The 12,029-nt window shown below is 46.9% G+C and overlaps 1 protein-coding gene across 2 annotated transcripts in view; it reads right to left on the reverse strand.

The window, feature by feature from the left end:
- Positions 1–12,029, reverse strand: part of DAP (death associated protein) — a 98,448-nt gene that overhangs the window by 21,846 nt on the left and 64,573 nt on the right. The window lies entirely within an intron of this gene.

Here is a 12,029-nt window from a genome sequence, read left to right on the forward strand (position 1 = left end):
ATCCAGCCATCTCATCTGCTGTCATGCCCCTTCTCCTCCTGCCCTCAATCTTTCCCAGCATCAGGGTCTTTTCAAATGAGTTGACTCTTCACAACATGTGGCCAAAGTATTGGAGCTTCAGTTTCAGCATTAGCCCTTCCAATGAACACCCAGGACTGATTTCCTTTAGGATGGACTGGTTGGATCTCCTTGCAGTCCAAGGGACTCTCAAGAGTCTTCTCCAACACTATAGTTCAAAAGCATCAATTCTTCGGCGCCTAGCCTTCTTTATCGTCCAACTCTCACATCCATACATGACTACTGGAAAAACCATAGCCTTGACTAGACGGACCTTTGTTGGCAAAGTAATGTGTCTGCTTTATAGTACACTAAGTTAGTCATAGCTTTTCTTCCAAGGAGCGAGTGTCTTAATTTCATGGCTGCAGTCACCATCTGCACTGATTTTAGAGCTCAAGAAAATAGTCTGTCACTGTTTCCATTGTTTGCCCATCTATTTTCCATGAAGTGATGGGACTGAATGCTATGATCTTAGTTTTTTGAATGCTGTTTTCTTAATTAATTAATTTATTTTAATTGGAGGCTAATCACTTTACAATATTGTAGTAGTTTCTGCCATACATTGACATGAATCAGCCATGGGTGTACATGTGTCCCCCATCCTGAACCCCGCTCCCACCTCCCTCCCCATCCCATCCCTCAGGGTCATCCCAGTGCACCGGCCCTGAGCGCCCTGTCTCATGCATCAAACCTGGACTAGCGATCTATTTCACATGTGGTAATACACATGTTTCAATGTTATTTTCTGAAATCATCCCAATCTCACATCTCCCACAGAGTCCAAAAGTCTGTTCTTTACATCTGTGTCTCTTTTGCTTTCTCCCATATAGGGTCATCATTATCATCTTTCTAAATTCCATATGTATACATTAATATACTGTATTGGTGTTTTTCTTTCTTACTTCACACTGTATAATAGGCTCCAGTTTCACCTACCTCATTGGAACTGATTCAAATGCATTCTTTTTAATAGCTGAGTAATATTCCATTGTGTATATGATGAGTTTTAAGCCAGCTTTTTCACTCTCCTCTTTCACCTTCATCAAGAGGCTCTTTAGTTCCTCTTTACTTTCTGCCCTTAGAGTGATGTCATCTGCATATCTAAGTATTGCTGTTTCTCCCGGCAGCCTTGATTCCAGCTTGTGCTTCATCCAGCCTGGCATTTCGCATCATGTAATTTCTATACTGGGCTTCACAGGTGGCACTAGTGGTAAAGAACCTGGCTGCCAATGCAGGAAATGTAAGAGATGTGGGTTTGCTCCCTGGGTCAGGAAGATCCCCTGAAGGAGGGCATGACAACCCACTCCAATTTTCTTGCCGGAGAATCCCCATGGACAGAGGAGCCTGGCAGATTTCAGTCCATAGACTGGCACAGAGTTGGACACAACTGAAGCGACTTAACACACACTCTGCTTATAAGTTAAGTAAGCAGGGTGACAGTACAGCCTTGATGTACTCCTTTCCCAATTTTGATTCCCAGTTTGTTATTCCATGTCCGGTTCTAACTGTTGCTTCTTGACCTGCATACAGGTTTCTCAGGAGGTCTACTGAACTCTATGATCTGGGTTTGGCTTCATTGCTGAGATGTCTGCAGTGCCCAGAGCAGTGCCCCAAACCATCTGGGTCACCATCTTTCCAGTGATGATGAAAAGGAAGAAGGATACTTCCTGAGGATAAGTGATGCCTTTCTCCCCAGAGCCTGGCTAGGAGGTCCATCCTTAGGCTTCTGGGAGGAGAATTTAGTGCTGGGTTTTCATGCAGCAAAAGTGAGATCTAGTCTTTCAAGATTTATTCCCTTTCACAATCTGGTCCAAAGAAGACCTTCAGGAGGAATGGGTTATAAACTTCTCCTCGGGTTATCCATCCTGAGAGCATGACTAAGCATCCCTGAGATGCCAGTCAGGGTTTGACAAGCAGAGGACCTTACTGTTCCTCCAACTCTGGGGGCCAAAATGCATGGTCAGAGTGTGGGGATGGCAATGAGATAGTGGAGGATGGATTGTGTAGAAATGACAGTGCAGTGTTCTGCTCTTTAAAGACTGGCAGTGGAGAGCATAGAACTTGTTGTCAGATGAATCTTAGCTTTGCCACCTACTGGTTGTGTAAATTAAGTACATTTTGCCACACCGTGTCTTAAGTTTCCTCATCTGTACTATAGCAATAATAAAATCATCTACCAAACAGAGTTGCTATGAGTACCTGGTAGATAGTAAGTGTTTATTAAGGGGAAGAAAGGGACGATAATGATGGTGATGGTGATGGTAGTGATGGTGATATGATAATTTAGGCTCAGAATCCCTTCCTGTGGGTAATCTACTTGGATGCTTTTCTGATTTATGAAAAATAGTAACTTTGGTTTAGCTTATATAACTTAAACAAAGTGTTAATAAATACCCATTTATCATGTCTTCTTATGTTCAGTTTATCTAATTGTCCTTGAAGAAAATACTTGTTTATTGAACTAAAACCAGTTTTCATTCTTAGATATTGAAGTTCTGTGCCTGCAAAATAAAAATCTTTGATTTTGCTGTTGTTTCCTAGGAAAGCTTTTCTTCTGGAGCTCTTTGATACGTTAAGGCCCTCTATGAGGATAATTAAATAATTTAACATGAAAGTGAAAGTGAAGTTGCACAGTCCTATTCAACTCTTTGTGACCCCCATGGACTGTAGCTTATCAGGCTCCTCTGTCCATGAGATTTTCCGGGCAAGAATACCAGAGTGGGTTGCCATTTCCCCCTCCAGGAGATCTTCCCCACCCAGGGATTGAACCTGGGTCTCTGGCATTGTAGGCTGACACTTTAGCATCTGAGCCACCAGGGAAGTCCAATTTAACATATGAGGGTAAAAAAAGTAAGTATTAAGCCAGAAAAAGCTTTAACTGTGAAACCAAAACAAAAGGGACATGAGGGACTTTTTAGCCTGGGATTTAAACATAGATGATGTGGCATTCTATGTAATTTGAGGGGGTTCCCTTATTATGCTTATGGAAACCTGACTATGGTTGCTCAAACATGTTTACCAGATTATGTTTATGGGTTTTTTCCCCTCTTTTTTGGTTATTGTTTTCATTCAGAGATCCTTTCTACTCCTAAAATCTGCCCGCTCATGTCCACTTTGTATGTGGCTGACAGGTGGCACTTGTCCAGATGTGGGTTTCTCACATTGGTCCCATCGGGTGAGGATGGGTGTTCTCCCACAGTGCACTGGTTTCCGATCTGCAAGTAGATTGAGAAGATCTGGGACCCACAAACACCGCAGTAGCCTTTCTGGATCCAGTGTGATACATGGGGTGCTTGTGAATTTTGGTGAACGACACTGAGATGAATCTTCCCCTGACTGAAAGTGCCGCCCACTTACAGAGTGACCGGCGTACTTCCTCAGGGCAGTGATGGCTCCCGGACAAACGGTGCTTGTTGGAAGCGACTGAACCTGAGAGTTTCTAGCCAACTGACATATAAAGATGTCAGCATCCTTAACACCCAAGGGAGAGAACTTGGTGATAAAGCATGTGACTTTTGCAAACTTTTGTTGCATCTCATGCAGTGACTTTTTTCTTTCCATACCTTGTGACTCTGGTATTCTAGGTACCTGGTGCAGCTAAAAGTGGAACAAAGTCACTGAAGGCTTTCAGAACCAAACGAGGGGCAAGATGGCAGCATTCCAGGTCTAGGATCTAGGTGTGGAGTCCTAGTCTAGGATCTAGGTGGCGGTAAGCTCCAAGGGAGAAAAAGGGCCACGCTCCCGAGTGCAAGCCTTAGTCCTTAGTCCGTCTGTGAGAGAATCAGGGAGGGGGGCGGCGCTGCGGCGGGGTGGAGGTGGAGACTATGCCAGGAGACGAGGACACAGGACGAGGACAAAGACGTGAGCTGAAGCGAGGTTTGCCTCCACGAGGGTCTCCCCTCACCCACATCAGACTCGGCGCTCGCTTGACAGAGGAGCTCGGTTTCCTCTTCCGCTTCCGCTTCCGCTTTCCCCTTCGCCACTTGTACGGATAACTCTGAGGTGAATCAGCTTGAGACACACACGATCTATTTTGGAAAACAGGCTGCAATTGTTTGGAGAGAAGTTTCTAGACCGCCTTTTGAGTCTATTAAATCAGCTGAGCCAAGAGCCTGCGCGTTTGTCCCACCCGTCCTGAGGGAGAGTGCAGGGGAAGCCAACCAGACATCGTGATCTCTACTCTTCTTCGTATCGGTGACTGAGAAAACAGCCATTACACTGTCGAGCAAGAAAAAGCTTGCTTTATCTAGAATTTTCCATTGCACCCAGCAGTGAATCTGCATCATAGCAATTTGATGTCTTTTCTCCAGGGACTGAAAAGCATACAAGCTTGAGTTACTTCAGCTGCTTCCACAAAACGTGCTCTGTCTCTGACACACATGTAACTTTTTTTTTCCCCTCATGATTCCAGGATGAGGGGAATTTGCCTTTTATTGTTCAGTTGTATTACTATAAGAACAGATCGCCGACTCAATGGACATGAGTTTGAGCAAACTCCGGGAGATGGTGAAGGACAGGGAAGTCTGGCTGCTGCAGTCCCTGGGGTCGCTAAGAGTTGGACATGACTTAACAACTGGAAAACAACAAGAACACAAGGAACAGCGTTGGCCAGCCTCCATATTGGTGATCTTTGGTCTGGATACTCTGTTTCAGGGGCTGTCCTGAATGCTGAAGGACTTTTATGAGCATCCCTGGCCTGTTCTTACAAGATTCAGCTGCCAGCTTCCCCCTTTCCTCTCCAGTCCCCTGTTGTGACAACTAAGTATGTCCTCAGACACCACCCAGCGTTCTCTGGGGCTGACGCTGCCCACTCCCTCCATGAAGACTACTGTCCTTGAGATACTGAAGATCCTTACTAATACTCTGAAGCCTTGCATACATCTCTGTTCAAAGAAAGACCCAAGCGGGTTTCTGTTTAATTTGCACAGAAGTTGAGTCCTTGTGCTACAAAATGTTGAACTCTCTTTTAGGTGACACTCACCAGCACAGAATGACAATGCTGAAATGTAATCAAAAAGCTCACTCAGGGCTTCTGGATAGAGTCCTAAATCTTCTCCAGACTATAACAGGTCATTATATCAGATCATGTGGGGTCTTTTCCGGTTGACAAATTGGATTTTTTTTAAAGCATGGCAGTTGGATTTATAATAATATTTAAGATTAAGTGGGAAGACGAGGGAAAAATTATTTTCTCTTGTCATGCATTCCCTTAATTGAATTTTAGAATGTCTGTTCGGAAGAGCAAGTTCAATGTTAGATAGAAGGTCAGGAGTATGCCATATGGTCAAAGTAAAAACAGATCCATGATGCTCTAAGAATTCCAAGAAAAATGAACTACACTGAACTCTTGTGGTCTATTTTATGTGTCAACTTGACTGGGCCACAGTGCCTAGATATTTGGTCAAATATTAGGCTGGATGTTTCTATGAGGGTATTTTTGGTTGAGATTCACATTTAAACCAGTGGACTCCTGAGTGAAGCAGGTTACGTTTCATAATGTGTGTGGGCTTGAATAGAACTCAAGATTGTCCTCCCCAGAGAAGAGAGAATTCTCCCAGCAGAATGCTTTTGGACTTGAATTATGTTGGCTCTTCTCTGGGTCTCCAGAGAAGCCTGCTGGCCCACCCTGAAGATTTTGGACTCATGAACCTCCACACGGGACTTCCTAGGTGGCTCAGTGGTAAACAATTCATCTGACAATTCAGGAGACATGCATTCAATCCCTGGTTTGAGAAGATCCCCTGGAGAAGGAAATGGCAACCCCCTCCAGCATTCTTGCCTGGAGAATCCCATGGACAGAAGAGCCTGACGGGCTACAGTCCATGGGGTCACAAAGAGTTGGAGATGACTGAGCAACTGAACACTCAGTGAGCATGGGCGTCCATAGTCACATGAGCCAATTCCTTAAATCTGTCTATCCATCTGTTGTGCTGCAGTCCATGGGGTTGCAAAGAGTTGGACACGACTGAGTGACTGAACTGAATTGAATGGATCCATCTATCTATCTGTTTCTTTATGTCTACTCTATCTATCCTCCATCATCTACATATTTATTTGTATCTATTCTATTTATCAATCTATCATGTACCTATTTCTTTATATCTATTCTACCTATCCATGTACCATCTATATATTTATTTATACCTGTTCTTCCTGTCTATCGTCTATCTGTCATCTATCTGTCATCTATCTGTCACCTGTCTTCTGCTGGATCTGTTTCCCTGGAGAACCTCAGCTAATACAACAATTGAGGCTATTTCAAGTACTCAAAACTTCCTGGTTAACTGCTACCACCCATTCACTCCCTCTCCGTTCTTCAGGAGCATATGGCTATAGGTATCTCCTGGGAAGGTTATGAAATGCTTGTCTTTTTTTGTTTTGTTTTCAGTTTTACACTGCAGAGGCAGCAGGATGTCAACTCTTGGGGAAGAAAAGTTTACTTTGGGGTTTGTAGAGGGAAGCATTTAACCAGCACAGCAGCTGTGAAGTTAGAAAAAGCTGCAGGATTGCAGAAGAACCCCACAGGCTGCTGAGGTAGGAGGCATATGTTTAAAAAAGAATTCATTAATTAAAAACACTTTGTATCTCCCACCCTGCAGGCTCTCTCTTGAGTCCTGCCCTTTCTCAGGGTGCCTGAGCCTGGTGCCCGCTGGGATCAGGTGGTCCCTCCCCGCCACATGGGCTGTGGTACCTACAACCTTGCTCCTGAGTACACGCGGGCTGCTGGCTTGGGGAAGAGCCAGGACTGGGTCTGGGGGCAGGATCGTTCCCGGCTGGTGTGCACTGGTGCACACTTGAGTCAGCATTTGGCAGTGTAACCTCCGAGCAGGTTCAAAACGCTCATCTCAGAGCCCGGTTGCCTTCGCACCTGCTCTTCAGCTCCCTCCTGGCATTGGCTTTAATTGGACAGACTCTCATGATGTCTCTGGTCTTGCATCATCAATTAACAACCTCCACAGTAATGATGATAAATGAACATAGACGGCATGCTCACGCAGCCCCATCGGGGAGATTCTGGAGGCTTCCTCTTGCTGGTGATGAAGCTGAGCCCAGAGAAGAAAACCCAGCTGCCCAGCGGGGGGAGGAGGGACATGGACTCTGAGGGCGCACCTCCCCTCTGGGACTGCATCGGTGGGGCTGACCCGGACCCTGGTTTGAGGATGCAGCTGAGCGTCCTCTGAAGCAGACAGGCATCAATGCCACAGACATGGACCTGAGGACCAACCCAAGTTCCTTTCTCTGGCCTCAGACAGGAACTCTCCCAGGGCTTCTCATTCCTGTGGGAGGGCACGTGCCAAAAAGTGAACTGGTCTCCCCAGGTCGGGCCAAGCAGCAGAGGCCCGCCGGGGACTTGGCGCGAGGATGTCTGTTTCTTGGTGCCCTGGGTGGGTCTCAGGCCCCAGCGGCGGCAGCTGGGAAAGCTGGAGGCACTGGAAAATGGCATGTTCCTCTCCGGCACCTCCCAGGGCTGGACTCCTTCCAGTAACACTTGTAAGTTACAAGCACATTTCTTGCTGAAACCATTCAAAGGCTGAGCTTTGTACCAAGGTGACATGGGCCCAACAGAGACCGGGGCATAGCATGCAGGAGCCAGGGCAGAAGGCAGCCTGGTCGACCTTGGGGTCACACGGGATCCCCAGGGGGTCCTTTGGTTCCCAGGGTGCCCATCCCTGCTCCTTGGGTCTCACGGCGCCTCCTGTCTCCTCTGTGTTTCCTCGCTGCTGCTCCTGCACACAATCTAGAGTGGCGCTGAGCCAACCATCTCCTTCTGGAATCTTCTCTCCCTGCTAACCCACAATCTCAGCATTGCACAGTTCCAGCATGCTGTCCATTTGGAAACCCTGTTCTACCGAAACTGGTTTCCCTATTAACCAGGGGGTTAATGCCTGCAATTTTCTTTTCATCTCTACAAAACTCTGTGTACACAGTGGCCCAATTAGACGAAGGACTGAGATCCAGAGATGCTGATTGAGAAACTTCTTACCCCAACAGGGGCCAGGTTGGAACCAGGTAGGTGTGAGCCTACCCCAGTGCAAAGCCCACCACCCTAAGCCTTTCCTCAAGCTCTCCATCGAAAGTGAAAGTCGCTCAGTTGTGTCTGACTCTTTGCGACCCCATGGACTATACAACCCATGGGAACTTTCCAGGCCAGAATACTGGAGTGTGTAGCCTTTCCCTTCTCCATGGCATTTTTCCCAACCCAGGGATCGAACCCAGGTCTCCGGCATTGCAGGCAGATTCCTTACCAGCTGAGCCACCAGGGAAGCCCCCTGTTCATCACCTTACACTTACTGGCGTGTCGGCTCTGACTGGTACCTTCCTTAAGGATCCCGAAAGGAGTGTAAGAGACCATGGGTCTATCGTCATCACAGACACATGCAAGCATCCTCTCAGGTGATTTTGTTTTTTAAATTAATTTTTTTGGAGCATAGTCACTTTACAATGTTGGGTTAGTTTCTCCTGTACGGCAAAGTGGATCAGCCCCACACATATCCATACATCCCCTCTTTCTCGGATTTTCTTCCCTTTTAGGTCACTGCAGAACTCTGAGTGGACAGAGGAGGCTGCAGGGCCACAGTCCATGGGGTCGCAGAGAGTTGGACACGACTGAGCGACTGATGCACACAGAGCCCTGAAGCCCCCAGCGCCTCACAGTGAAGCTTTCATTGGTTATGCTTTCTACACAGAATCAGTGGTGCACACATGTCAGTCCCCACCTCCCAGTTACTCCCACCCCAACTCCTTTCCCCTGCTTGGTGGCCATGTATCTGTCTGTCTGTGTATTTCTATTTTGCAAATAAGATCCATCTATACCATTTTTCTTCTCTGGTGGTTCAGACGGTAAAGCGTCTGCCTACAATGCAGGAGACCCAGGTTTGATCCCTTGGTTGGGAAGATCCACTGGAGAAGGAAATGGCAACCCACTCCAGTACTCCTGCCTGGAGAATCCCATGGACGGAGGAGCCTGGTGGGCTACTGTCCACAGGGTCACAAAGAGTCAGACACAACTGAGCGACTTCACCTTCACCATTTTTCTAGATTCTACATATATGCATTAATGTATGCTATTTGTTCTTCTCTTTCTGACTTACCTCACTCTGCGTGACAGCCTCTAGGCCCATCCTCAGTTGATTTCAGAACATTTCCATCACCTCAGAAAGGAGCCCTGTTTCCTTAAGCTCTCACCCCCTGTATCCTGCCTGCCCCCCAACCCCCAGCCCTGTGCAGTCGCTGTCTTTAGATGTCTCCCTATTGTGGACACTTCATGTAAACAGAATCCTATAGTACATGGTCTTTTGTGGCTGGCTTCTTTCACTGCGCATAATATTCTCAAGGTTCACTCTTATTGTCCCATAGATCAGTATTGCATTCATTTGCATGGCCAAATAATGGAACGATATTTACAATGGAGTAGTATTCCATTTGTGTGTATGTGTGTATATAACATTTTATGTATTCACTCCTCAGTTGATGGACCTATTTGGGTTGTTTCTACCTTTTGGCTATTATATATAATGCTACCCTACACATCTGTGTACAAATTCTTGCAGACATGTGTTTTCATTTATTTGGGGGTATATACCGAGGAATAGACATGCTGGGTCACACAGTAACTCTGTTTAATTGAGGAACTGCCAGCCTGTTTTCTTAAGTGGCCGCACCGTTTTTCATTCTCTGTATGAGTCACTGTGCATGGGTTTAATTTCCCCACATCTTTATCAAGGCTTATTACTTGGACTTTTGATCCCTGCCATCTTTGTGGGTGTGAATGGGTCTCTCACTGTCTTGATTTGCATCTCTCCGGTGACTGTTGATCTTGAACATTTTTCAGGTGCCTATTGGCCACTTGTGTATCTTCCCTGGACAAGTGTTGGCTAACGGTGGCTTTTGACCCTTTTGACTGAGCTTCAGTCTCAGTCTTCCCATCTGTGAAACGGGCTGACCACTGCCCATGGATCACTTACAGAACATACGATATGTGCTATTGGGACATAGTGACTTTGACCTGAGGATGCATGCAGCAGAGAGCTGCGATCTCAGGAGCTACTAGAACTGGGGGTGAATGCCCCCCCCCCCCCATGGCCTGGGTGACTTATCCCATGGCACTTCTGCCCTGCTCTCTTTCAGGTCCTCCAGCACACAGGTTCTGGCTGCTCTATGACCAGCAACACTGTAACAATCTGTAGTGGGCAAAACTTTCTCATAGTAAAGCTCAGGAAACCAACTGACCAGATGAACAGCTATTCCAACAGTGTGAGCTGGGAGCAGGGTTTCCGGCTTTTCATCATGTGGCTGAGGTCCTGAATTGAATAATGTCCCCCTGAGAAGATAGATAGTTCAGGTCCTGAGTCCCAGGGTCCATGAACACAACCTTTTTTGGAATTAGGGTTCTTGCAGATCTGATTTGTTGAGGTGAGGTCATCTAGGTGGGCTTCTCTGATGGCTCTGATGATAAGAAAACTGCCTGCAATGCAGGAGACCTGGGTCCAATCCCTGGGTTGGGAAGATCCCCTGGAGATGGAAATGGCAACCCACTCCAGTATTCTTGCCTGGAGAATCCCATGGACAGAGGAGCCTGGCGGGCTACAGCCCACGGAGTGGCAAAGAGTAGGACACGACTAAATGACTAATGCTTCCAGTTTTCACACTGGATGGGGGTGGCTCTGGTCCAGTGACTGCCATCCTTAGAAGAGGGAAGTTTGGACACGGACATGCAGGAAGGTTTCCACATTAACAACAGAAGCAAAGACTCGGTTTGAGTTGCAACAAGTCAATGATCACTAGGCACTGCCAGGAAGCGGAAGAGGCCAAGAATTATCGCCCCTGAAGCTTTTGGGGGAAGGTGGCCCTGCCCACACCTTCACTGCAAATTTATAGGCTCCAGGACCAGGAAGTCACGCACTTCCACTGTTTTCAGCCACCCAGTCTGGGGTACTTCGTTATGGTGGTGACTAACAAATGCAGGTGATGATGATGTTCATGACGATGTGGAACACCCTGGAGGCAATTCTGCTCCACGTTTGTTATGTGGTTGGTATTTCTGTTCCTGTGTGTGCTAGTGACTCAGTCGTGTCCAACTCTTTGTGATCCCGTGGACTGTAGCCCGCCAGGCTCCTCTGTCCATGTGATTCTCCAGGCAAGAATACTGGAGTGGGGCCATGCCCTCCTCCAGGGGATCTTAACGACTCAGGGATCAAACCCGGGTCTCCTGCATCACAGGTGGATTCTTTACCCTCTGAGCCACCAGGGAAGCCCTTGATAGTCATATAGTAACTAGATATAATCATGAGTGTAATAAATGGTGGAAGACCTGCGGCTCTTATCATTCTCAGGTCTGCTTAGACATAGATCATTTTGAGAGATAATAGAGACTTTGGAAGAAGGTAGGCTGCATTCTCTAAGTGGAGGGTCTGGGTCCTAGTGAGTCATAGCAGTGTTTGGTAACCTCCTCCCAACAAATGTCTGCACAAATATTTCTCAGAAGTCTACATGGCCTGGTAAGTCAAACAAATGTCTACACAAACATTTCTCAGAAGTCTACATGGCCTGGCAAGTCAATGTTATGTACCTAGGACAACTCTCTACCCAGTGACACTAAATGCACAAGACCCTCATTCTGTCCTCAACTTAGAAAGGGAGGTGGAGGCGTGAATGCAAAGAGCAGCATCCAGAGGTGACATCAGGGGCTGAGGGGAGGCCAGGGCTGGGGACACAGACTCTGGCCATGCGTGCCTTCCCCTGGCTCAGGGCCACCAAGCTGCCCTGTCCTTCTAGGGTGAAAACAGGTCAGGGTCCCTCCCAGCCCACATCTGTAGTCTGACTCTGGATCTTGAAGCTAATAATTACGATTATTTTCTCATCCTGCTCATAAGGGTTCCAGGGGATCTTTGGATAAATTAGGTGAATGTCTTATTTGTCAAATGCTGCTCACAGCCACCCCTGGGCTTACTACTAATCATTCTTCAAGTCTG

Source organism: Odocoileus virginianus, chromosome 14, assembly GCF_023699985.2.
Source record: "Odocoileus virginianus isolate 20LAN1187 ecotype Illinois chromosome 14, Ovbor_1.2, whole genome shotgun sequence".
Taxonomy (NCBI): Eukaryota; Metazoa; Chordata; class Mammalia; order Artiodactyla; family Cervidae; genus Odocoileus; species Odocoileus virginianus.